Below are 26,014 nucleotides of genomic sequence, written 5' to 3' on the forward strand. Positions count from 1 at the left end.
TTCATAAAATTCTGTTACTTCCTCTAGATGAATTCCCTGAGGGGTGCATTTACTAAAATAGGCTCACTTTTGTGGGGCTTCTGAGGTTCTGGCACCTCCAAAGATCTGCTAATATGGCATCACACCTGCAAACTATTTCAGAAAATCTGCACTACAAAATTGTGCCCTTTCCTTTCTGAGCTCTCCAGTGTGTCTGACCTAGTAGTTCTCAACCACATATTGGATACGGTGTACAGTAGTTAGGAGACGTTTGTGCGTGCTACTAGGATTCACAAGTCTGAAGTCAGAGTGACAACTTGTACACAAAACCTGGACAACCCCAGGTTTCATTAGCACTCTACTACTGACCTCATAAAGCAATCTAATTATTAACCTGGTATGATGGAAACTTTTTTTTCAACATCGATGGTGCTGTCCAGCTCCGCAACTGATCATCCAGGTACCAGTAGCACCAAAACAGCCGATCGGTGTGTGGCGTCACCCCCCCCTCCACTGACTTGATATCCTAAGGATAGGCCATCAATATGAAGTACTGGAAAACCCTTAAAGTATCAGTCACTTATCCAGGGGAAGACACTGAATATGTGAGGGAGGTACAGGGCGGTAGTCGTGGCTGAAAGCATTTGTGTTAGCGTGCCCTGCCCGCCCATCACATACTGTCCATAGCTCAGCATACCTGTGGCTTCTTCACTTGCACCGTCAGGGCCCTCTGTACGTTTCTAGAGGCTTCCTCTGTCCGGTTTTACACAAAATGAGCCACAGTCCAACAAACTTGCAAATTAACAACTTTACTGATCCTTGTACAGAGCAGATCAATATTCACTCCAGCATCAGGTTTCACATCATGTAACTTTTCCTCTGTACCTGTCCTTTTCTCTCTGTCACTAAGCTCGCTTCCGGGACGAACCGTACCGTTCGGTTCTCCAGCGTCCTCCCTGTGTAGGCCTACTCCATTTGGGGACTCCCTTGACCGTTTTGCCTCTGTCCTGAGAGCATCAGCCCACACAATTAGCTGCCACATGTTGAGTGACCTGCCCGTACTGCTTAGCCTTCCTTATCAACTGCAGCTCCCTCTAAGCTGCACTGTTGTTGCTGCTGCTTCTTCTGACAATAATGACCACAATGGCCACAAATACCAGATGGCTGTGCCAGGGCTAGTTAGCCCAAGTGAGCTGAATGGGTGCCCTGGCCCCATCTGAGACCTATCAGTAAGGCTATGTGCACACACTGCAGATTCACCTGCGGATTTTATCTGGAGAACCGCAGGTAAAATAGCTGCGGTTTGGCCTGCGGTTTTTCATCTCCACAATGGAGGAGATGGCAACCCGCAGCAGAATCCGCAGAAATAATTGACATGTCAATTGTTTCTGCGGTTTCAAAACCGCAGGTTTTCCGCAGTTAAAAATCCGCAGCATGTGCATAGCAGGATGTAAATCCCATAGGATAACATGCTACTGTACACTGTCTGCAGAACTGCTGCAGTCAAAACCGCAGCATGTGCACATAGCCCAAGTGCTTCCTGTCTTATCCACCGTGCCCCTCCTATGTTAACTATTCACATGCTAACCCCCTTATTCTTACTATAGTATATACACTATGTAGGCTAAACTGCCCCATCTAGTGGCCAAACTGCAATACTACACTGTCCCTAGACAAATATGAACATACAATTTGAAGCCACAAAATATATGAAAAAAAACCAAATGACCATTTGCTGATCAAAATCTCACACAATACGGAAAAGTTAATTGATAGATAGGGGATACCAGATAAGGAACCTATATATCCCTAGTAGGCCCTACCATTAGCCCCTACCTGACAGCGGAGGTTGACACCCTCTTGAGACGCAAATGGCACCCCTGCTCCACGGTGGCTGTGTGAGATTTTGATCAGCAAATGTTTTTTAATTTGAAGAATAAAGGATTTAATAATTCGTTTTTTTTTTTTTTTGGTTTATGAGCCGTCACATAACTAATTTATTTTTGATCAAATTTCAAATAAGCTGAATATACAATTTGATATTATAAAACATTAGCACTTTATACATAGCATTTCCAAGACACCAAACAAGAATATATACACTAATATGTACAGCATTAATACTTAAAGGGGTTGTCCGGGCTTTTCACATAATCTCAGTACATATCTGGGCTGCAGAATTATGACAATAAGTAATTTACTTTCTGTCACTAGTTTGCACGGTTTTCTAGATATTCTGAACAGACCGTCCAAGGGGGTGGGGGGGTGTTATGGCATTGAAATGAGAACTAGTCGTAACCTCCTACTCTACTCCAAACATGCGCTCTATAGCAACAACCCCACCCTTCATATCTACAGGCCCTCCCCGTCCACATGAAGAAGCCCTCCTCACACAGTAACAAATCCTCCCTCTAGCAGCCTCACTGCAGAGAGCAGACCACCCAGCTGCTCCTCCCCCAGACACACGCCGGTGTGTGTATTTCGATTGCCGGAAGTGCTTGTTAATAGCCGCAGGTGGATCACGATTCCACCCGCATGTGAGAGGGGTGAACTGTGATTACACCAGGAGAGAACTAGGACCCTGTGCTATTTGCCTGCTTCAGCTAAGAGCAGGTGCTGTGTGTGCTGGGGCCTAGTGTTGACTGTCTAGAACTGTAAGGGAAGCTTCCAGATAAGAAGAGAGACACTGTGTGGAGCAGACTGTGAGAAGCAAAGAGACTGAACACTGTAAGACTGTGTACTGCAACCCTTCATCTTGGGAGCCTGAAACCTTGCTGTGTAACAAAGACTGAGCATTCCTAAGAGCTGTGTGACTGTGGAGTCCCTGTTGTGATGAGCTGAGAAGCAGTATTGGACAGACATTTTATACAGAAACAGGCGTATTGCTTCTACGACAATTCGTGAGGAAAACAGGAGGAGAGACAGCATCTTGAAGATACAGAACTAAAAGTCCCCGACGTTTGGGCTCGGCACGGGCCGACAAGATGAGGAACCTTGTGTTGCTGCAACTGGTGCCGAAGATTTAGGAGTGGCTGCAGCCTATGCAATTTATGTCTCAGGAGACTCACCTCAGGTTAAAGGTACCATAGTCCTAGATACCCAGGTATTGCTCGTTGAATCGCTTAAAGGGAATCTGTCACCCCTTTTTTTGACTGAGCTGCCGGCACTGACATCAGGGGCTTATCTACAGCATTCTGTAATGCTGTAGATGAGCCCCCGATGTATGGGTCCAGTCCGATGGGTGTCACGGTTCGTTACCTCCCATCTTCTAATGGTGACTCCCTGTTCTTTGCTGCCTGTCGTGGTTCTGGCGCACTGCTCTGCCCTATTGAAGGCAGAGTAGAGTCTTGCAGTGTGCAGGCGCCGGGAGAGGTCCGGCGCTTGCGCCGGAACCACAACAGGCAGCAAAGAGGACGTCACCGTCAGAAGATGGGTGTTGCGGTCCGGCGCCTCCCATCGGCCCAAGACCGGACCACCCCTGGGTGAGTATAACCTAACTCCTTTTTATTCTCTTTCAGGTTACATCAGGGGGCTTATCTACAGCATTACAGAATGCTGTAGATAAGCCCCTGATGTCGGTGCCGGCAGCTCGCAGTTGAAAAAAGGGTGACAGATTCCCTTTAATGACCTTGTATTATATTTATATGTATTGTGATTGTATCATTTTGTAGGTTACACTCAGTGTGCCATTCCAGGGGGTCCCTTGATATCACTACATTCCATTTAAGGCCCTGTCACACACACACAGCGATCTCGCCAGCGAGATCGCAGATTTTGTGACGCCACAGCGATCTCGCCAGCTGCCGGGTATTGCTGATCGTGCAGGATCGTCCGGGGGACGGTTTTTGTTCGTTCGTCTCCCGCTGGCCAGCGCGCATCGCTGCGTGTGGCAGAGGGAGAGCAACGATCAGCGACGCTGCACACTGGTTTCCAATGTAAATAGCGGGTATCTAGGAGCCGCGCGGCTCTTAGAAACCCGCTGTTTACATTGGAAACCAGGTTACTCGCTGGTCCTGATCACTGGTGAGTTTGTCTATGTGACAGTTAGCTGATCGTTGGTGATCTATGTCCCAGCGATCCTATCCACGTCGGATCGTTGGTGGGATCGCTGGGACATTGTAACATGTAACGGGGCTCTTACACCTGTTCTCTGAGTATCTGAATTGACCTTTCTGATAAATTTACCCATTTCAAATCCCTGTCTAATACTCTCTCCAGGGAACCTTGGATTGGCATAGTGATTTCAACTTCGCTTTAGTGAGTGTACTGTATAAGGGTATTTATCTGTTTCTTCCATATACTAAAGCTGGAGTCACACATAGCGACTTACCAGCGATCCCAACAACGATATCAACGTGTCAGGATCGCTGGTGAGTCGCTATGTGATGCTGGTGAGCTGTCACACAGACAGCTTCACCAACGATCAGCACAGCGATGCCGAGCGCGCGGCGTCGCTGTGTTCGTTAGTTACCAGCGCACTGATGCAGGGAGCTGGTAACTAAGGTATACATCGGGTATCCAAGGGAAGTGCAAAACTTGTGACTCAGCAGCGATCTCACTAGCGAGATTGCTATGTGTGACGGGGCTCTAAGTTCTACTTTATCTGCTGTTTGAGATAAAGACTCTTTTGGGATTTCTGCCTCAGTCTGTTTGTGACCCACTGGATCTTATTCGGACCTCCAGTCATTACACACGGCTATCGCGGGCACATGTCAGCTGTTCAAAACAGCTGACATGCCCCGGGAAAGATGTAGGCTCTCAGTCGGAGCCCACATGAAAGGGAGGGAGTCCAACATTGGCGCACTATTACGCCAGATGTCGGAAAGGGGTTAAAGCAGCAGAGGTAAAAGGCTTTAAATATAGTGGTGGCAAGTATATAGAAATGCTAACTGAATGGAGCCTACTAAATAGATACAGGAACAGAACCAAGCTTACTGCCTAAACACCGTATATACACTCTAGCATAAGCCGAGATTTTCAGCTTTTTTTTTTTTTTTTTTTTTTTTTTTAAGGCTGAAAGTGCCCCTCTCGGCTTATACTCGAGTCATAGACCAGGGGGTCGGCGGGGGAAGGGGAGCGCAGCTGTCAGATAATACTCACTCCCTGCTTCTCAGATAGTCTCCAGCGGTACTGCGCGTTAAAGTAATGATTATGCGCATATTCATTACTTCAATGAGCGGTACCACGTGACCGCTGAACACTGGAAGGAGCTGCTGGCATTAGAGAAGCAGGGACTACAGAGACATGCCAGGAGGAGAGTATGACGGGGGGGGGAAGCATATGCGACATTCACCTGTCCCGTCCCACCGCCGTGCGCCGCTCTGTCCTCCGCGTCCTCTGGCTGTGACATTCAGGTCAGGGGGCGCGATGACGTAGTTAGTGCGCACCCTCCCCCTGAACAGTCACAGCCAGAGGACCTGGAAGACAGAGTGGGGTGCGGCAGTGGAACGGGGACAGGTGAATATTGCAGGTGCCGAGGCCCTGGAGTTAGAGGCGACACCGGCACCTGGCCTCCATAGCGCGCTGGTGTCCCCGCCTGCTCAGGACACAGGCACCTGGCCCCCAGCAATGAGAGGAGAGTATTTTTTTTGTTTTTTTAAATTTGCAGCAACAGCATATGGGGCATATTCTATGGAGCATCTTACGGGGCCATCAACCTTTATGAAGCAGCATATGGGGCATATTATTCTATGGAGCATCTTACGGGGCCATCAACCTTTATGAAGCAGCATATGGGGCATATTATTCTATGGAGCATCTTATGGGGCCCATCATGAACTTTATGGAGCATTATATGGAGCTCCTGATTCAATATGGATATTCAAAAACATTTTACCTACGGATGTCTCAATTAGTTTTATTGGTATCTATTTTAATTTTTGAAACTTACCAGTAGCTGTTGCATTTTTCACCCTGGGCTTATACACTAGTAAGTTTTCAGTTTTTTGTGGCAAAATTAGGTTGGGGGGGACTTATACTCGAGCATATACGGTATGTTGTCAGAACCGAAATCCCAAGGCCATGTGCACATGTTGAGTATTTGGTGATTTTTTTTTTTTTTTTTTTTAACCTCATTATTTCTAAGGGCCTTGTCACACATAGCGACGCACCAGCGATCCAGAAGATATGACCTTGTCAGGATCGCTGGTGTGTCGCTACATGATCGCTGGTGAGCTTCACCAGCGACAGCACCAGAGACACGCCCGCTGTGTATGTTAGAAACCAGCGCGCTGGTGCAGGGAGCTGGTACGGCGCTTAGAAACACGATGTGTACCTTGGTTACCAGCTCCCTGATCGCTGGTCTCCCGCCTGCCACACGCAGAGATGCGTGCTGGCCAGCGGGAGACCAGCGATAAAAAAAAAACAAAACAAAAAAAAAAACGTCCAGGCCATTCGAGGACAATCAGCGATACCCGGCAGGGGGGCCGGTCGCTGACAAGTGTCACACACAGCGATCTCACTGGTGAGATCGCTGTTGCGTCACAAAACTTGTGACTCAGCAGCAATCTTGCTAGCGAGATCGCTGTGTGTGACGGGGGCTTAAGCCAAAATCAGGAGTAAATGATAATACAGAAGTGGTGACAAGTTTCTATTATACTTTTCCTCTGAGTAAATGTCAGGAGTGGAACACAAATACTGGAGGTAAAAACTCATACTGAATGTGTGAACATGCTTTAATAGTACATTACTCAATGTTAGGAGGCAGAGTAAATACTTATGTCCCCCCCCCCCCCCCCCCCAAAAAAAAAAAAAAAAAAAAAAAAAAAGAGAAAAGCATTAAAGGATACCTTTATTGGCCAGAGAGGTATTTGCATATATATTTGCAAATATATTCTCTGGTTAACCAATAAAAGGTATCACTCCTTTAATACTTATGACCTGCCCCCCCCCCAAAAAAGGACAAAAGTATTTACATCGATTTTTCTGGCTAAGGCTACTTTCACACTAGCGTTTTTTTGCGCTGCATGCGCAGTCCAAACGCATACAAGAAACGCATCAAGCGTTTTGTATGCATTTGCTTATTTTATGCACATGCATTCTAACCAGCTTGACTTAAAACGCATGCGATTTAAACGCTGATGTGCGCATGTCTATGCGCACACCAGCGTTCCCATAGGCTAATGTGATTTGTTTTGCGCATTTCGTGCGCATGCGTTTGACACAGGTTGGGCGCACAAAAAAATGCAACAGGGTGCGTCCAGCGCACATAGGCACACATTGCAAAAAAACGCATGCGCACAAACGCTAGACAATGCGCACCCATGTTAAACATAGGGGGCATTGGACATGCATGTGCACGCAGCACAAAAAAACGCTAGTGTGAAACCAGCCTATCACGGTACCACAGTATTTTGTATTGTACATCATTGGAGGCAGAGTGAAATCCTACAACTGTACTAGACACCTCTTTAAGGGTAACTTGTCATCTTGAGAAATGCTATTTACAGTGGGGGAAAAAAAAAAAAAAAAGTATTTAGTCAGCCACCAATTGTGCAAGTTCTCCCACTTAAAAAGACTAGCTTGGCTCGTGCGAAATTTTCGCACATTCGTTGCCGGGGGTGCAGGCAATTTCAGAAAAAGCAAGCTGGTTAAATGTAAATGAGATGATGAACACAGACAGGTATTTATATATGTAGCTTATCAAAACAATTTATTGTATTGCCAAGTAGAGTCCAAAAAATGCCTTCTGCTTGAGGTGCCACCTGCAGGTCATGGTGTCTTTTAGCAGGTTAATGAAAATGAATGTTTAAACTGTATTTTGTGATAAAATCATACATGTGTGGTTTGTTTGGCTGTTTTCTTGCTGAAGAGAGCAAGTTTACCTTTCAAATGGTGTATTGTGTGTGGGGAGAAGTAATCAGCGAAAAAGCCGTGCATGTGTACAATGTGTTAGTAGTGTGCTTTGGGGTACTGTGGTGCCATCTGCAGGTCATTTTTCCTTACTGCAAGTTTATGAAAATTAATGTTTAAACTGTATTTTGTGATCAAATTGTGGATGTGTGGTTGTTTGGCTATTTTCTTGCTGAAGGGGGCAAGTTCACCTTTCAAACGGTGTATCATTTGTGTGTGGGTGCAGTATGAACGGGGATACAAAGGAATCACCGAAAAAAAAAAAAAAAACAGTGTTTAATTGAATAGATGAGCGAGGCCTGTAATTGACATCATAGGTAGACCACAACTATGAGAGTCAAAATGAGAAAACAAATCCAGAAAAATCACCTTGTCTGATTTGGCAAGATTTATTTTGCAAGTTATGGTGGAAAATAAGTATTTGGTCATTAACAAAAGTTCACCTCAATATTTTGTTATATATCCTTTGTTGGCAATGACAGGGGTCAAACGTTTTCTGCAAGTCTTCACAAGGTTGGCACACATTTGGTGGTATGCTGGCCCACTCCTCCATGCAGATGTCCTGTAGAGCAGGGGTCCCCAACCGCCGGTCCGCGGCCCAGCACCGGGCCGCTGCAGTGCCCTTGCCGGTCCGCGGACACAAGGGGAGCCAGGGGCGGTCAGTGGCGTAGCGGGGGCTGGGGCGGCACGCAGCAATTCTTAAACTGCGTGTAGCGGCGGGCAGGGAGCGATCAAGCAGCTCCGCTGCCTGCAAGAGGGAATAGCAGGAGCGGAGCTGCAAGGACCCGTCCAGCTTCCTGTCCGCCGCCCGCGCTTCCTGTCTCTGACAGACACAGAGAGGAGCGCGGCCGCTGCTGTGTCAGAGCGAGGAAGCGCGGGCGATGCTGCGGACAGGTGAGAGGAGAGAGGTGGTGTGTGTGTGTCTGTGTTTGTGTAGGTGGAGCCTGGCCCTGGAGGAGATGGCGACATGAGGAGAAGACCATGAGGGGGTGATGGAGAGACGGCCGTGATGGAGAGACGGCCGTGATGGAGAGACGGCCGTGATGGAGAGACGGAGCACTCATTCAAAACCTATGGTGAGTTGAGTCACATTATAAATGTTATTTAATTATAAGTATGCACTGCTACACTACAACCGCGTCCATAGCCCCGCCCCCTTATGACCAAAGCCCCGCCCCTGCCACACCTCCATCCCCGCCCTGCCATGGAAGAATGGTCTTGCTTGAAACCGGTCCCTGGTGCAAAAAAGGTTGGGGACCACTGCTGTAGAGCAGTGTTTTGGGCCTGTTGCTGGGCAACACGGATTTTCAATCCCGCCAAAGGTTTTCTATGGGGTTGAGATCTGGAAACTGTCCAGGCCACTCCAGGACCCGCACCCATAGGATTGCATTGTTCCGCTTACTTCCCGCATGTGGCTGTGCCCACCATGCGAAAATTAAGCAGAACACTTGCGGATGGTACCCACGGCCCGGAGGAGAGGAGACTGTCCTCCGGGCTTTGGGTACCATATCCCTGAAAAAAAAAAAAAAAAAAAAAAAAAAAAAAAAAAAAAAAAAAAAAAAAGGAAAAAAAAAAATATATTGTTATTCTCACCTTCCGGCATCCCGCACAGCCTTCCCGCCTCTCTCCATGCTCCCGGTCCCAATAATAATAAATGTTATTTTTATAGCGCCGACATATTCCACAGCACTTTACATTTCCCAATAATCCTTTGCGAGAATGACCGCGATGACGTCGAGATCTCGTGGGAGCGCGACGTCTCGGTCATTCGCGATGACGTCGCGGGAGTACGACGTCTAGCGGTCATTCGCGCAAAGGATTACTGGGACCGGAAGATGACGGGAGCATGGAGAGAGGTGGGAAGGCTGCGCGGACGCCGAAATGTGAGAACAACAACATTTTTTATATCCTTTTACTATTGATGCTGCATAGGCAGCATCAGTAGTAAAAAGTTGGTCACACTTGTCAAACACTATGTTTGACGAGTGTGACCAACCTGTCAATCAGTTCTCCAAGTGATGCTACAGATCGCTTGGAAAACGCTAGTTTTTCCGTGGGAAAATCGTGGGAATTTAAAATGCGATTTTCCCGTAGAATGGAATCCAGAATTCTCGCGGTAACTTCCGTGAGAGTTCCGCTACGTGTGAACGTAGCCTAATAGTGTTTGGTTGTACTGAATCCCTGCGAGGACAATTGTTGTCACTTTGTTTTGGTTGCTTAGTATAGCCCTAGCGGCTTCAATTTATAAAAGTTACTTCTCAAAGTACAACTCAGTCTCACGTCTCGTCACTGCATCCTGCGTACCTGCTATTACCTACAGTAGTGTCAACCAAAGCCCCCCATTACAGGTATAATCATAACCACAGCTTTTCCACAGAAATCACGCCAAAGCAGTACACTGAGATCCAGGGGTTCTCACAATATCCCCATTCAGTATTCTCCCATCAAGGACTCCCAACACAGATGCCGCCCCGCAGTCGCTTATGATTTATTCACACTGCGGGGCGGGATCTCTGGCAGCGCGTCCACGCAGGCGCGATAGCCAGGCCATGAAGTGATGTGAGAGAACGGGCAGCGCTAACTGCACATGCCCAAGAAAATATATTGCAACGCAGGCGCCAGCATTTGAAATTGAACACAGAGGAGGCGGAGCAAAGACATAAGGAGGAAATGAATGACGGATGCGAGGCGTCGGTGTCAGAGGGGGAAAGACCTACCCCCCGGTCAAAATTCTGGTATGTCTGACCAATTTTATAAACAATTATTTCTGCGGTGGAAGGGACGCTAAATAAGAGCCACCCTGACAGAATGCAGCATTAGTGATGCACAAGGTGGCTCTTTTACTTAAAATCGCCTTTGACAGGTTCCCTTTAATATATTTTGTCACTCAACTTATTTTTTTTATTTTCCAATTATTTTTATTATTTTGTATTCCACAATGCATTTTTTTTTTTATATCCATCTGGGTTTTTTCCCTTTATGTCCAACCTCTTTTTTTCCCCACTGTCCTCTTATCTGTTTACCTTCTATTTCACAATCACCCCTTTTTTCTTGTATGTTTAATATGTTCCTACGTACTTCTGTACATATCTTCTGCTTCATTTTGCTATTCTCTGTCTTTCTCTGGTGCGCATGCGCCGCCAGGCCCGGTGCCTGATCTTTGGGTGGATGGACAAAGGATTGCACTACGCACGCACCATCTGTATGCCGGTCGTGTGTTGTTTGCGTTCCAGCGCCGTGTACCAGAAGATCCTGGGGACACCGAGTCTGATGCGCATGCGCCGAGTCTGATGCGCATGCGCCGCATCCACGGGGATTTGGCTGACATTATGGCACCTACGGTCACAATTTACCGCTAGTGCAAACACCTGCCAGACTTTCTCCATAGGATTATAACCACTGTGATTGGATGGGCGTCCTTTAAATAGCCCTGAATCTCTCCCCAACACCTGAAGACGTTTGTAACAAAACGTGCGTTGGGTCGGCGGGGACACCACGGTTACCACATCCAAACTAGTAAGTGCACCGATTCCTCTGCCTAGTGTACCTTTCTTTATTTGGCTTTTGTTAACCCTTTGTGGGCCTAGCACCAGCAGTTACTTTTGACTACTTCCATTCAGCACATTGCACTTTTTTTGACCTTGTGTTCTCTGGATAGTGTTTTTTCTGCCATGCTCTAAGTTGGCACTAATAGTCAGCACTTTATTTCTTGTATTTTGCACACTTCAAATACAGTACGTTTAGGCACAACTATAGCCTCATTTATTAGGAGAGAGACAGACAGAAAGAGAGAAATTTGGGGTTCAGTATCATGAAAGGAAATTCTTCTGGGCATGCGCAGTATAAGAAGGCGGATCCGTTGGCAGATTCCGTCAATGAACGGTTGGCAACGGATCCGTCGCCCATAGGCGTCCACTGTAACGCATGGCGGACAGTGACGGATCCGTCGCTATCCATTGTTTTAAGGCAGCCAAAAAAAAGTTTCATTGTCAGTCCACTCCAGACAGCGGACGCCAAAATTATGACGGATCCGTCAAAAAACGGATGCAATGGATGACCATCCGTCAAAATCCGTCGCTAATGCAAGTCAAAGGGGGGAAAAAAAATTGATTTTTTTTTTTTTTAGCAAAACGGCGAATTTTGACTGACGTCAAACTGAAGTGTGAAACAGGCCTTAATTGTCTCATCAAGTATAATAAGTCTTCAGACGCAATACACATGCATGCAGACAACACATAGGCACGCAAAACACACAGATATGCTCAGACATGCACATGGGACGCTCACACTCACTTAGGCTATGTGCACACGTAGTTTTTTTTGGTGTGCGGATTTTGGAGAGGAAACCGCAGGTAAATACGCAGAACAAAAGTCCTGCGGTTTGGTCTGTGGTTTTTACACCTCATAATGGATGAAGTGTAAAACTGCAGCGTTTCTGCACCAAACAATTGACATGCTGCGGTTTGTAAACCGCGGAAAAATCCGCAGCATGCGCACAGCTTTTATTAATTTAACGCAGCAGAATCTGCACCGTGTGCACATACCCTTAGTAAGTACTTAGGCACGCACAGAGATATTCACACAGGCGCGGACACACACATAGATACACTCACTTAGGCTAGTTTCACACTAGCGTTTTGGAGCGCAGCGACGGCCTGCGCACGGCCGCCGCTAAGCCCCGCCCCCGCCGGTAGCTCCGCCCACCGGCGCATGACGCTGCATGCGCCCCCTATCTTTATCACAGGGGGCGCAGGCCGTGCGCAGTATGCGTTTGGCGGCGCATGCGCCTTTTTGACGGTGCGCCGACGCAACCAAAATGCAGCAGGTTGCATTTGGCGCACCGTCAAAAGGACGCATGCGCCGCCAAACACATACTGCGCACGGCCTGCACCCCCAGTGATAAAGGTAGGGGACGCAGGGCGCATGCAGCGTCATGCGCCGGTGGGCGGAGCTACTGGCGGGGGCACGGCAGGGGGCGTGGCTTAGCAGCGGCCGTGCGCAGGCCGTCGCTGCGCTCCAAAACGCTAGTGTGAAACTAGCCTTAGGGCAGGGCCAGGTTCACACTTGCCTTTGGCTGGTCTGTGTAGGGCTACGTACTTCTCCCCTTAAGCTGCTGGAGGAGCGGCGGCCCGGGGGGCATATGCCCCTCTGCCCCCCCGACCCTGATGGAGACATATATATGTTCTCCCGGGTAAACATATATTCTTTCAATTCAGTTTGAGCCCCCCAAAAATAGACTAACTTAGGAAACTGGGCAAAAGCATAGCTGGCTATAATCCACTGATAAATAGCTAAACACACATGGAAGAAGACAATAGCCAGGGAAGAGGGCAGAAAGTCCCGTAGTAAATAATCACCTATTTGCAGATCTGCGGCATCTTCTCTTCCGAGGCTAATCCGAGGGCGATCAGGCAGCTGGACGCAGTGTGCGCTGAGGCTTGCGTTCCACACGCTCTGCACGTGCACGTTATGTAAAGGGCCGGCGGAAGTGACGCCTCCCCTAGGGACAACCCCTTACAGCAGCCTCAGTGCTGGGAGAGGGCGTGCTGCTCCCCCCATCTGAGGAGGAGACAGAGGATCCTGACTGACTCTGCCCTCCTGTTCTTGTGCTCTCCATTATCCGCAGCCTTCTACACAGGAGGTCATTATGAAGCGAGTAACAAGAGGCCTGGTGACTCTCACCTTCATGCAGAGGAGAAGTTAAATTACACGCAAGGCTCTGTGCACACCTTGCAGTTTTGTCTACTCTTTTTTTTTTTGCGTTGCAGACTTAACCCCTTCACCCCAGAACCTTTATTCACCTTCCTGACCAGGCCAAATTTTACAATTCAGACCACTGATAATCTGTGATACTAACCCTGGAGCACTTCACCGGCTCCCACTGACTCTGGGACTGTTTTTTCATTACTGTGCTCCATGGCGGTGGTAACGTTTATTCAATATGACTTGCGTTTATTTGTGAAAATGTGGCAAAAATGTAGCAATTTTCAAACTTTGAATTTTTATGCCCTTAAATCGGAGCATTATGTCACACAAAATAGTTAATAAATAGCATTTCCCACATTTACTTTACATCAGCGCAATTTTTGAAGCCTATTTTTTGTTAGAACGTTATCAGGGTTAAAAGTTGACCAGCGATTCCTTCATTTTTACAACAAAATTTCCAAAACCATTTTTTTAGGGACCACCTCAAATTTGAAGTGAGTTTGAGGGACTTATATGACAAAAAATACCAAAAAGTGACACAGTTCTAAAAACTGCTCCCCTCAAGGTACTCAAAACCGCATTCAAGAAGTTTATTAACCCTTCAGGTGCTTCACAGGAATTAATTGAATGTGAAAAAAAAATGAACATTTAACTTTTTGCCACAAATATGTTATTTTAGATCCAAAATGTTTTATTTTTGCAACAGGAAAAATAAGAAATGGACCCCAAAATTTGTTGTGCAGTTTCTCCTGAGTATGCTGATACCTCATATGTGGGGGAAAATGACTGTCTTTATGCATAGCAGGGCTCAGAAGGGAAGGAGCACCTGATGTGCCTAAACACTGGAAACTCTTACAATTGACACCATTTTTGAAACAAGACCCCTTAGGGAACTTATCTAGGTATGTGGTAAGAAATTTGTACCCCCAAGGTGCTTTACAGGAGTTTATAACCTCGAGCTGTACAAATAAAAGAATCACATTTTCCCCACAAATAGTATTTTTACCCCCAAATTTTGCATTTTTCACAAGGATAACAGGAGAGATTGCACAACAAATTGTATGGCTCAATTTCTCCTGAGTACGCAGATACCCCATAGCTGGAGGCAAAATACTGTTTAGGCTCAAGGCAGGGCACAGAAAAGGAGTGACGTTTTGGAACACAGAACTTGATGGAATAGTCTGCCGGTGTCATGTCTCGTTTCAAGAGCCCTGATGTGCCTAAACAGTGGAAAAACCCCACGAGTGACATCATTTTCAAAGCTAGACCTCTCAATGAATGTATCTAGATATGTGGTAAGTACCTTGACCCCCCAGTTGTTTCACAGAAGTTTATAATATAGGGCAATGAAAACAAAAATATAAAAAAGTCATATTTTTCCCACAGAAATGTTATTTTAGTGTCACGACTGCGACTGCTGATGTGGCCCAGCCGGCGCCTCCACGTTCACCGACCACGACGACATGGGAGAGCGTCTCAGGTGGGGACGGAATGTGGACCCACTGGACCACAGAGTAACCTGGACCTACCCAGACTTGGGAAGGGCAGCGAGCAGGATCTGTGGCAGCTGAGCATGTGGACGAAGCGGCAGAACTACATGACACAGCACAACTTCTGGTATGAAGACATAGTTTACTTAAACAGAAACAAAGTAAAATCACGAAACATAATTATGCCAGGCTCCCGATTCTGCACGTCAGGGAAGGGTACACGTCTCAGAATAACAGACGAAGGCAGGAGGACATCATGGGTTGATGCAGTCCAGGGTAATCTGGCACGGGCATACTAGAATGGCCCCTCTCTCAGGCATAGCACAGGTCCAGCAGGAGAACATCAGACACTGACCTCGGACTGACTTCAGACGATGACAAGGGTCATCACAGATTGATGAAGTCCAGGGTCATCTGGCACGGGCATATCAGGACGGCCTCTCTCTCAGGCCTCAGACATAGCACAGGCTCAGCAGGAGAACATCAGACACTGATCAAGGACAGACATCATCACAGGGTGGACCTCAGGGAACCGGCAGAACATCGGGACACAGGCAGGACAGGAACTCCGGCATGGCAACACAGGTCATCGGCTGGTTAGATCCAGGCAGAGCCGTCACTGGGAAACAAGGCTGGAGTCTCCCCAGGAACACAGGCGGGACCGACTCTGGAACACAGGCTGGACTGTTGTGAATTCACTTTCTGGCCTACCACTGGTTACTGGTGAAGGTAGTGGAGATGGTTATATTGACAGAGGGGTCGCGAGTTCTCTTTCCGGGCTCCCTCTGGTGGTTACAGGAGGTAATGGAGCTGATCTAATTAACAGAGGCCTGCCACCTGATAATGAGGAGGACGATTGGACATTGGGAGTTTCTGACTGGATTTAAGACAGCCGACTCCCTCTATCCCTGCTGGTGATTTTTTTCCTGCCTCCTGAGGTCTTAGTTTCCAGCTCAGTCCCTGCATGCTCAAGATAATTGTTCTTTTGCTATTGTTCACATTTGATTTGGCTTTGTCTATTTCAGTTTTGTGTGGTCAGCCAGCCCCGGCTGGGGCTGTGCTGAATTTCCATCCTTATGTTACTGTTTGTGCCAGTTTGTTTTTGTCCTTTATTAGATTGGCCTCTCTTTGCTCTGCTTTCAGAATATAGCAGAGTGCTGATATAGTGGGCAAAGTCTAGTGACTTCAGTATTTTTTCTATCAGACGTGTTGGGCATTTTTTGCAGGGTTTTTTGCATGATTGCAGACAGTGTCTTTCCTTTCCTGTCTTGTCTAGTTAGTTTGGGCCCCATCGTTTGCTCAGCCTATTTTCCTACTTGCGTTTGTGTTTTCATCTTGTCTCACTGACAATATATGTTTGGGGGCTATCTATTCCTTTGGGGTCTGCTCTGGGGCAGTTTAGAGTTCCCCTTTCTTGCTTTAGGCTTATTTAGTTCTCCGGCTGTGTCGAGGCGTCTAGAATCATCGTAGGTATGCTCCACGGCTACTGCTAGTTGTGTGGATAGGATCAGGGGTCTGCAATCCGCTTAGTTACTAACCTCTCTGGTTTTCTGTGGTTTAGCTTGGTCTTGCTTTCCTCCTTGGTGACCCAATCATAACACTGGACCACGGACCAGACATCTGGACTCAGGCTGGGCAACCTGGACCACAGACCGGACACATCAGGCACTCGGACTGGACATCAGGACAACAGGGCACCAGGCGGACATCAGGTCTCCATCAGGACACCAGGTGGATATCAGGTCTCAGGCAGGACTTCAGGACTCGGATCTTAGATCAGCACACTGGCATCGGACTCCGGACATCTGGCAATGATCGACAGGCTGCGGGCATCAGCTCCGGACATCAGGCCGTAGTCATCAGGCTCTGGATCTCTGGCAGCGATTGGCAGGCTCCAGACATCGGGCAGAGACACATAGGAGCCGGACATCAAGCACAGCACATCTGGAATTCTAGCACACACCCATTCCTCATAAAAGCAGGGGAGGTGTGGCCGCACGCACCCTAAGCAAAGCCAGACACAAATCAGCATTGCAAAGGACACCTGGCCGGAGCTGCAACTCTGAACACATGTGGTAAGCCATGCACACTGCAGAGGACCTAGAAACCCATGGATAGCTTTCCATAGCGGCAGCCAAGGCCTGCCCAAGTGGGTGGTCATGCAGTGCAGCGGAACCACACACATGTACGGCTACTCAGCGATGCCAGGAACTGAGCAGCCTCCATATAGGTAACAGTCAACAGTATCCCAGCTAATTAGGGGGAAAGGAGTGAAGGGTTAATGCAGAGACATGCAGAGTGACGCCGGGGAAACAAGATACAAACACACCGGCGTTACATTTAGTCCCATTTTTAATTTTCATAAGACTAGCAGGAGAAAATTAACCCCAAAATTTGTTGTGCAATTTCTCCTAAGTATGATGATATCCCATATGTGGTTGAAAACTGGCTGTTTCATCGGTATTACAGCACCTGTGCAGCCGCCATTTTTAATTGGGTCCACTGCATTTGTTTTGAGGCCTGGGCAAGTAAGCATCTTTGCCTTTTTCCTGGTGTTTCTCTCACTCCTCACCCTGAGAATCACTCTCCTCCTCTTCCTGCCCTGAAAACACAGTACAGTCCGTGTGTGCCTCTGGTACCTGAGTCTCATCAGGATCACCTCCACCCTTGGTTTTTAACGGAAGGCAAAACGAGAAGCTCACTTGGTGCGGCTTGAAGTGTGGGGAAGCACGGAGCACGTGTAGTTGCACGCTGATAAGATCAAAGTAAAAAAGGATTGTTCCAGCTTCCAAATAGTTCTTTTTGGACTATTTGGAAGCTGGAACAATCCTTCTTGTTTACCTTGCTTGTTAACGTCTACTGACGTGGGTCTTGATTCTGCTCGCACCCTACTTTGTCCGGCCTGGATCCAACATGAATAAATTTGGGGCATCGGTGCAGATGCTTTCTTCCTCTGGATTTTTGTGATTCTTCAGAACAGACCTCTGATGCTTATGTAATAAAATGTACAGACAGCTCTGCAGAGTGTCCCAACTGAGGTTCCACACTGTCAGTTGGAAGTTTGGAAATTTTTGACGTGGGGGAAACTGGGGTGCCATCTTTGAGGATTGTACTGTGTGTGATGTTAACGTGGAGGAGGAGAGGCCACTTGATGCAGTGATTTCCATCCACTGTATCACATTCTCTTTCTGAGTCACCTCTACAAGGCATAGTGCTGTGCAGCTGCCAAAGAATGGGAGTCGAGTAGCCTATCCAATGACAGATGTTGTCAGTGTTCTTTGGTATGACGAAATGGTGTTTGTTCCGTTGAGCTTTCATTAACGTTTACAGCTAATCCACCTACATGTCGAACATCAAGCCTATCCCCCCCTTCCACCAAGACCTCGCTTTTTCCCCCTCATGTTGCGTGTACCTTTCCCCTCTTGTACCCTGCTGTGTCACAACGTTAGGCCCACAGCTGTCAGTCACCTGTCACTAAATGAACAATCGCTATTTATTTTCTTATTGTGCCTTAGTGTACCATTACACCTAGCGATGCACCGGTCAGCATCGCTAGGTGGTCGCTAGTGAGCTGCCACACAGCAATATCGCTGCAACGTCACAAAATCGGTGACTTTACAGCTATATTGCTAGCGATATCGCAGTGTGTAACTGGGGCTTTAGCAACACTGTTATACCTAACGATTTTTAAGTGAATATCCGGCCTTCTGATTTGCCACTGAAGCACAGTTTTATCACAAACTATTTGGATTAGCTATTTGGGCCTCCCCTCTGCACCCGAATATTAGGCCTAATTAATTTTTGGAAATATGACCTTCTGATTTGCCACTGAAACAGATTTGGAGCAGCAAATTGGGCCTACTGAGATGGCCACACAGTTTTGGCACAATCTACTTCGATGCTGGAAGACCGATTTCACACAGTACAAGAACTTATCTAGCTAACTGACAAGTTCACTTTCTGCAGCAGCACTAGGGCAGGAGCGACCTCTCTGCACTGTGACACTGAGAGAATAGCGCTAGCAAAACAATGTATATTTTTATATGGCCATGTACATGTGACTTCGGCAGTGAATCTAAGAAGACCTTGCATCATGACGCTGTAAATAGAGATTGGTTGACCCCTAGATGATCAGATCCGGCCGGTTCGGCTGAACAGTTTAAAAAAAAAAAAAAAAGCTTGGGATTGGGTATCTGAACAGTACAGGAACCGGACCCCATTCACTTGAAAGGGGGGGCCAGAACATCCAGTGTTTGCATGCTGTCATGTGCATGACAGCGCAGCAAACACTGATTCTAATCAGCAGTAAAATCATTACTGCCGGTAAGACAGACCAGTTCCCACACTTTTAAATGACAGCGTGAGCCCGCAGCTGTGATTGGAGGTAAAACATTTACCTCCACTCACTGGCATCAGCTGATAGGACTACTGCTTCCATCAGCTGACGCTTGCTGCTGCTAATAAAAGCGAGAGCAGGTGGCAGCTGATGGGAGTACTCATCAGCCTGCGCTGTAAATAAAAAATAAATAACTGCATGGGTACCTGTTATGATTGAGTCACCGTAGGAGGCAAAAACAGAAATGCTAGCTAAGTCCAGAAAACCAGAGAGGTTGGCAGATATCGGATTGCAGACCCCTGATCCTATCACAACAACTAACAGTAGCCGTGGGGGGTTCCTACGATGCCCTAGACCCCTCGATCACAGCCGGAGAATTAAATAGGCCTAAAGAAAGAAAGGGGAAATCTAAACTGTCCCAGAGCAGACCCCAAAGCAATAGGCAGCCCCCAACATATAATGACGGTGAAGCAAGATGAAAACACTAACACAGACAGAAAGATAGACTGAGCAAAGACGGGGCCCAAGCTAACTAGATAGGAAAGGACAGGAAGGCTGCTGTCTGCAATCCGTGAAAAACCCTATGAAAATAAGAGCCAACAGACTGACAGTGAAAAAGGCCCTGAAGACACTAGGCTTCAAAAAAGCTATGTCAGTACTCAGGAATATTCTGAAGACAGAGCAACAGGCAAAAGGAGATTCAGCTCACCCCAGCAGGGAATGGCAGAATCCAGAAAAGCAAGGAAAACAAAAACAAAACACAAATGCTGACAGGCAAAGCAGAAAACTTAGCTTTAGAGGAGCAGGAATCAGACTGGTGTCCTAGAAGTCCACAGAGAAATCACTCGCAGGGCAGAAGGGCGTCGGCAGCCTTATATCCAGTCCGTGACTCCACTCAGCCAGTCATCCTCATTAGGCTCAGGTGCCTGATAATCAGGCTCATTACCTTCCCTTACCAGAATAGGGAGTTCACCAGACCTCAGTGACGAAGGGGAAAATGAACTCACAACAGTACCTCCCCCTTGAGGAGGGGTCACCGAACCCTCAACCACGCCACCAGGGCGATCAGGGTGAGCCCGATGAAAGGCACGCACCAATCTTTTGGCATGAATATCAGAGGCAGAGACCCAGGAATTATCCTCCTGACCATAACCCTTCCACTTAACCAAATACTGGAGTCTCCGTCTAGCCAGACGGGAATCCAGTATTTTCTCTACCTCATATTCCATGTTACCTTCTACCAATACAGGGTCTGGAGGTGCCACCCCAGGAACAACTGGTTCAACAAACCTCTTCAACAAGGACTTATGGAACACATTATGGATTTTAAATGTGACAGTAAGAGCCAAACGAAAAGAGACCGGATTAATAATCTCCAAAATCTTGTAAGGTACAATAAATCTAGGCTTAAACTTAGGAGAAGCCACCTTCATAGCAATATTTTTTGATGATAACCACACCATATCACCAATCTTAAACTGGGGACCAATGGTCCTATGTCGATTGGAAAACCGCTGGGCCTTTTCCTGGGAGAGAGATAACTTATCCACCACTTGGTCCCAGATCTGGTGCATTCTCTCCACCACACTTGTCCCTCACTTGTCTTCCCTTGTCTTCCCTTGTCTTCCCTTCTTTTGAGGTCCATGCCGTCAGACTCTACACCCCCTTCTCCATGCGAGTGGCGGTGGTGTATCGTCCTCCCGGCCCCTCCCATCAGTTCCTGGATCATTTTGCCACTTGGCTTCCACATTTTCTCTCCTGTGACATCCCTACCCTCATCATGGGAGATTTCAACATCCCCATTGCTCTTCCCCTCTCCCCATCTGCTACTCACCTTTTATCTCTAACCTCCTCATTTGGCCTTTCGCAGCTTACTAATTCTCCAACGCATGAAGACGGAAACTCCCTCGACTTGGTCTTCTCTCGGCTTTGTGCAGTGGATGATTTTGCAAACTACCCTCTCCCGCTCTCTGACCACAATCTTCTTTCATTCTCTATAAAGAACTGCCAGGCTGCTCAGGTCACCCCCACTGTCCAGACTTATAGAAACATACAGGCCATTAACACCCAGAAACTTCTGAAGAACTTGCAGTCTTCATTGGCCCCTATCTCCTCCCTCTCATGTCCTGATTCTGCATTGAAGCATTACAATGAAACCCTTCAAACTGCCCTGGATGAATTTGCACCCCCTATAAATAGAACACCACAACGCAGACGGCGACAACCCTGGCACACGGTGCAAACACGTTTCCTGCAGCGGTGCTCCAGGTGCGCCGAACGTCTGTGGAGAAAATCCAATCTACACGAAGATTTCATCCATTTTAAGTTTATGCTTAGAACATACAACACTGCCCTTCACCTCTCCAAACAAACCTATTTCAACACCCTCATCATCTCACTGTCCAATAACCAGAAACGTCTCTTTGACACTTTTCATTCTCTACTCAATCCAAGAGTACAGGCCCCAACCACGGAGCTCCGAGCTGACGATCTGGCCAATTACTTCAAAGAAAAAATTGACCAGATCCGACAGGAAATTATCTCCAAATCCCCTCATACCATGCACTGTCCTCCCTCCCCCACTGCATCTAACTCACTCTCTGATTTTGAACCAGTCACAGAAGAAGAAGTAAGCAGGCTCCTTGCATCTTCTCGCCCAACTACTTGCACCAGTGACCCATTTCCGTCACATCTCCTCCAGTCCCTTTCCCCTGCTGTCACCCCTCACCTAACTAAAATATTTAACCTCTTTCTCTCTTCTGGTATTTTTCCCTCCTCATTTAAGCATGCCATCATACATCCACTACTTAAAAAACCATCCCTCGACCAAAACTGTGCCGCTAACTATAGACCTGTCTCTAATCTTCCCTTCATCTCTAAACTCCTGGAACGCCTGGTCCACTCCCGTCTTATCCGCTATCTCTCAGAAAACTCTGTTCTCGACCCTCTCCAATCCGGTTTCCGCTCTTTACATTCCACTGAAACTGCCCTCACTAAAGTCTCTAATGATCTGCTAACAGCTAAATCAAATGGTCATTACTCCATGCTAATTCTCTTGGATCTCTCTGCAGCATTCGACACTGTGGATCATCAGCTCCTCCTCACTATGCTCCATTCCATTGGCCTCAAGGACACCGTTCTCTCCTGGTTCTCCTCCTATCTCTCCGACCGCTCCTTTACTGTTTCTTTTGCCGGTTCCTCCTCCTCTCACCTTCCCCTTACTGTTGGGGTTCCTCAAGGATCGGTTCTAGGCCCCCTCCTCTTCTCCTTGTACACTGCCCCTATTGGTCAAACAATCAGTAGATTTGGTTTCCAGTACCATCTCTATGCTGATGACACCCAATTATACGCTTCTTCTCCTGACATCACGCCAGCCTTTCTAGAAAACACTGGCGATTGTCTAAACGCTGTGTCTAATATCATGTCCTCACTAAAGTTGAGTGATACCGTCCGATACTTCAAAGTATCGTATCGGATGGTATCGGCCGATCTTTAAAAAAAGTATCGGTATCGCCGATTCCGATACCGGAAGTCCCATTCAAGTCTATGGGACTTCCGGTATCGGAATAAGAAAAACCCTTTCCTGCCCTTGTACAGCCTCTCTGGGGTCTGTACGGGCCTTTCGGGGGGCTGTGCCGGCCTGCCAGGGGGTCTGTGCAGGCTCCGGTGGTCTGTGCCGGCCTGCCGGGGGGCTGTGCCGGCCTGCCGGTGGTCTGTGCAGGCTCCGGTGGGCTGTGCCGGCCTGCCGGGGGGCTGTGCCGGCCTGCCGGGGGGCTGTGCAGGCTCCGGGGGGCTGTGCCGGCCTGCCGGTGGTCTGTGCAGGCTCCGGGGGGCTGTGCCGGCCTGCCGGGGGGCTGTGCCGGCCTGCCGGGGGGCTGTGCAGGCTTCGGGGGTCTGTGCAGGCATCGTCCGATGGGACTACAAGTCCCATCGGGCGATGCCTGCTACCATGACAGTGATTGACACATTAGCCAATGATGGGACAGTAATAGTCCTATCATCCGGCTAATGTGTTGAATGTAAAAAAAAAAAAAAAAATGACATGCTACATACATACAACATGCATACTACATACATGCTACATTCATACTACATACTACATACATGCTACATACATGCTACATTCATACTACATAAATACTACATGCAACATACATACTACATATATACTACATACATACTACATATATACTACATGCATGCTACATACATACTGCATGCTACATACATACTACATGCTACATACATACTACATGCTACATACATACCACATATATACTACGTACATACTACATACATACTACATGCATGCTACATGCATGCTACATGCCACATACATAACACATATATACTACATGCATGCTACATACATAGTACATGCTACATGCATGCTACATACATACTACATGCTACATACTACATATATACTACATGCATGCTACATACATACTACATGCTACATACTACATATATACTACATGCATGCTACATACATACTACATGCTACATACATACTACATATATACTACATGCATGCTACATACATACTACATGCTACATACATACTACATATATACTACATGCATGCTACATACATACTACATGCTACATACATACTACGTATATACTACATGCATGCTACATACATACTACATGCTACATACATACCACATACATACTACATACATGCTACATGCTACATATATACTACATATATACTACATGCATGCTACATACATACTACATGCTACATACATACTACATATATACTACATACATACTACATACATACTACATGCATACTACATACATACTACATGCTACATACATACCACATACATACTACATACATACTACATGCTACATACATTCATACATATATACTACATGCATGCTACATACATACTACATATATACTACATGCATGCTACATACATACTGCATGCTACATGCATGCTACATACATACTACATACATACTACATGCTACATACATACCACATATATACTACATACATACAATACATTCATACAATACATACATAGACATACAGCACATATAACATAGAGTAACATACTTACCAATACTTGTCACATTGTTCCCCGAAGCCATTGTCTTTTCCGGAATAAATATTAACATAACAAACCACAAAAATACTCACCCACGATCCGAAGCAGTCCACGAGTGTGTCCCACGACGATCTTGGGTAGAGAACTGCAGCATCAGATGATGCTGCCGTTCTCTACGGGCTGCAGGAATCCAATGACGGAAGGTAGGTATCCTTCCGCACTGTATTCCTCCGCCACTTAAAAAAAAAAAAAGTCCCTAGTCTCACTTTATGCCATTGCTGTGTGGGAATTTCCCACACAGCAATGGCATAAAGTGAGACTAGGGACTTTTTTTTTTTTTAAGTGGCGGAGGAATACAGTGCGGAAGGATACCTACCTTCCGTCATTGGATTCCTGCAGCCCGTAGAGAACGGCAGCATCAGCTGATGCTGCAGTTCTCTACCCAAGATCGTCGTGGGACACACTCGTGGACTGCTTCGGATCGTGGGTGAGTATTTTTGTGGTTTGTTATGTTAATATTTATTCCGGAAAAGACAATGGCTTCGGGGAACAATGTGACAAGTATTGGTAAGTATGTTACTCTATGTTATATATACTGTATGTCTATGTATGTATTGTATGAATGTATTGTATGTATGTAGTATATATGTGGTATGTATGTAGTATGTATGTAGCATGCATGTAGCATGCAGTATGTATGTAGCATGCATGTAGTATATATGTAGTATGTATGTAGCATGCATGTAGTGTATATGTAGTATGTATGTAGCATGTATGTAGTATGTATGTGGTATGTATGTAGCATGTAGTATGTATGTAGCATGCATGTAGTATATATGTAGTATGTATGTAGCATGTAGTATGTATGTAGTATGTATGTAGTATGTATGTGGTATGTATGTAGCATGTAGTATGTATGTAGCATGCATGTAGTATGCATGTAGTATGCATGTAGTATGTATGTAGCATGTATGTGGTATGTATGTGGTATGTATGTAGCATGTAGTATGTATGTAGCATGCATGTAGTATATATGTAGTATGTATGTAGCATGTAGTATGTATGTAGTATGTATGTAGTATGTATGTGGTATGTATGTAGCATGTAGTATGTATGTAGCATGCATGTAGTATGTATGTAGTATGTATGTAGTATATATGTAGTATGTATGTAGCATGTATGTGGTATGTATGTAGCATGTAGTATGTATGTAGCATGTAGTATGTATGTAGCATGCATGTAGTATATATGTAGTATGTAGTATGTATGTAGTATGTATGTGGTATGTATGTAGCATGTAGTATGTATGTAGCATGCATGTAGTATGTATGTAGTATGCATGTAGTATGCATGTAGTATGTATGTAGTATGTATGTAGTATGTATGTAGTATATATGTAGTATGTATGTAGCATGTATGTGGTATGTATGTAGCATGTAGTATGTATGTAGCATGCATGTAGTATGTATGTAGCATGCATGTAGTATGTATGTAGCATGCATGTATGTATGTAGCATGCATGTAGCATGCATGTAGTATGTATGTAGTATGTATGTAGTATGTATGTAGCATGCAGCATGTAT

At 46.4% G+C, this 26,014-nt stretch overlaps 1 protein-coding gene across 2 annotated transcripts in view; it reads right to left on the reverse strand.

Moving 5' to 3' along the window:
• The window catches only part of LOC141085645 (uncharacterized), a 43,393-nt gene extending 30,028 nt beyond the window's left edge, over window positions 1-13,365 (reverse strand). The window contains exon 1 of one of the 2 annotated variants that reach the window (XM_073571187.1): window positions 13,188-13,365. The gene's annotated coding sequence lies outside the window, so the exon portion shown is untranslated. The remainder of the gene's footprint in view (window positions 1-13,187) is intronic. The other variant, XM_073571185.1, reaches the window with a different exon arrangement.
• Between the last annotated feature and the right edge of the window lie 12,649 nt (window positions 13,366-26,014).

The sequence above is a fragment of the Dendrobates tinctorius genome, unplaced genomic scaffold (assembly GCF_039654945.1).
Source record: "Dendrobates tinctorius isolate UK_male_01 unplaced genomic scaffold, ASM3965494v1 ptg000028l, whole genome shotgun sequence".
NCBI classification, from domain to species: domain Eukaryota; kingdom Metazoa; phylum Chordata; class Amphibia; order Anura; family Dendrobatidae; genus Dendrobates; species Dendrobates tinctorius.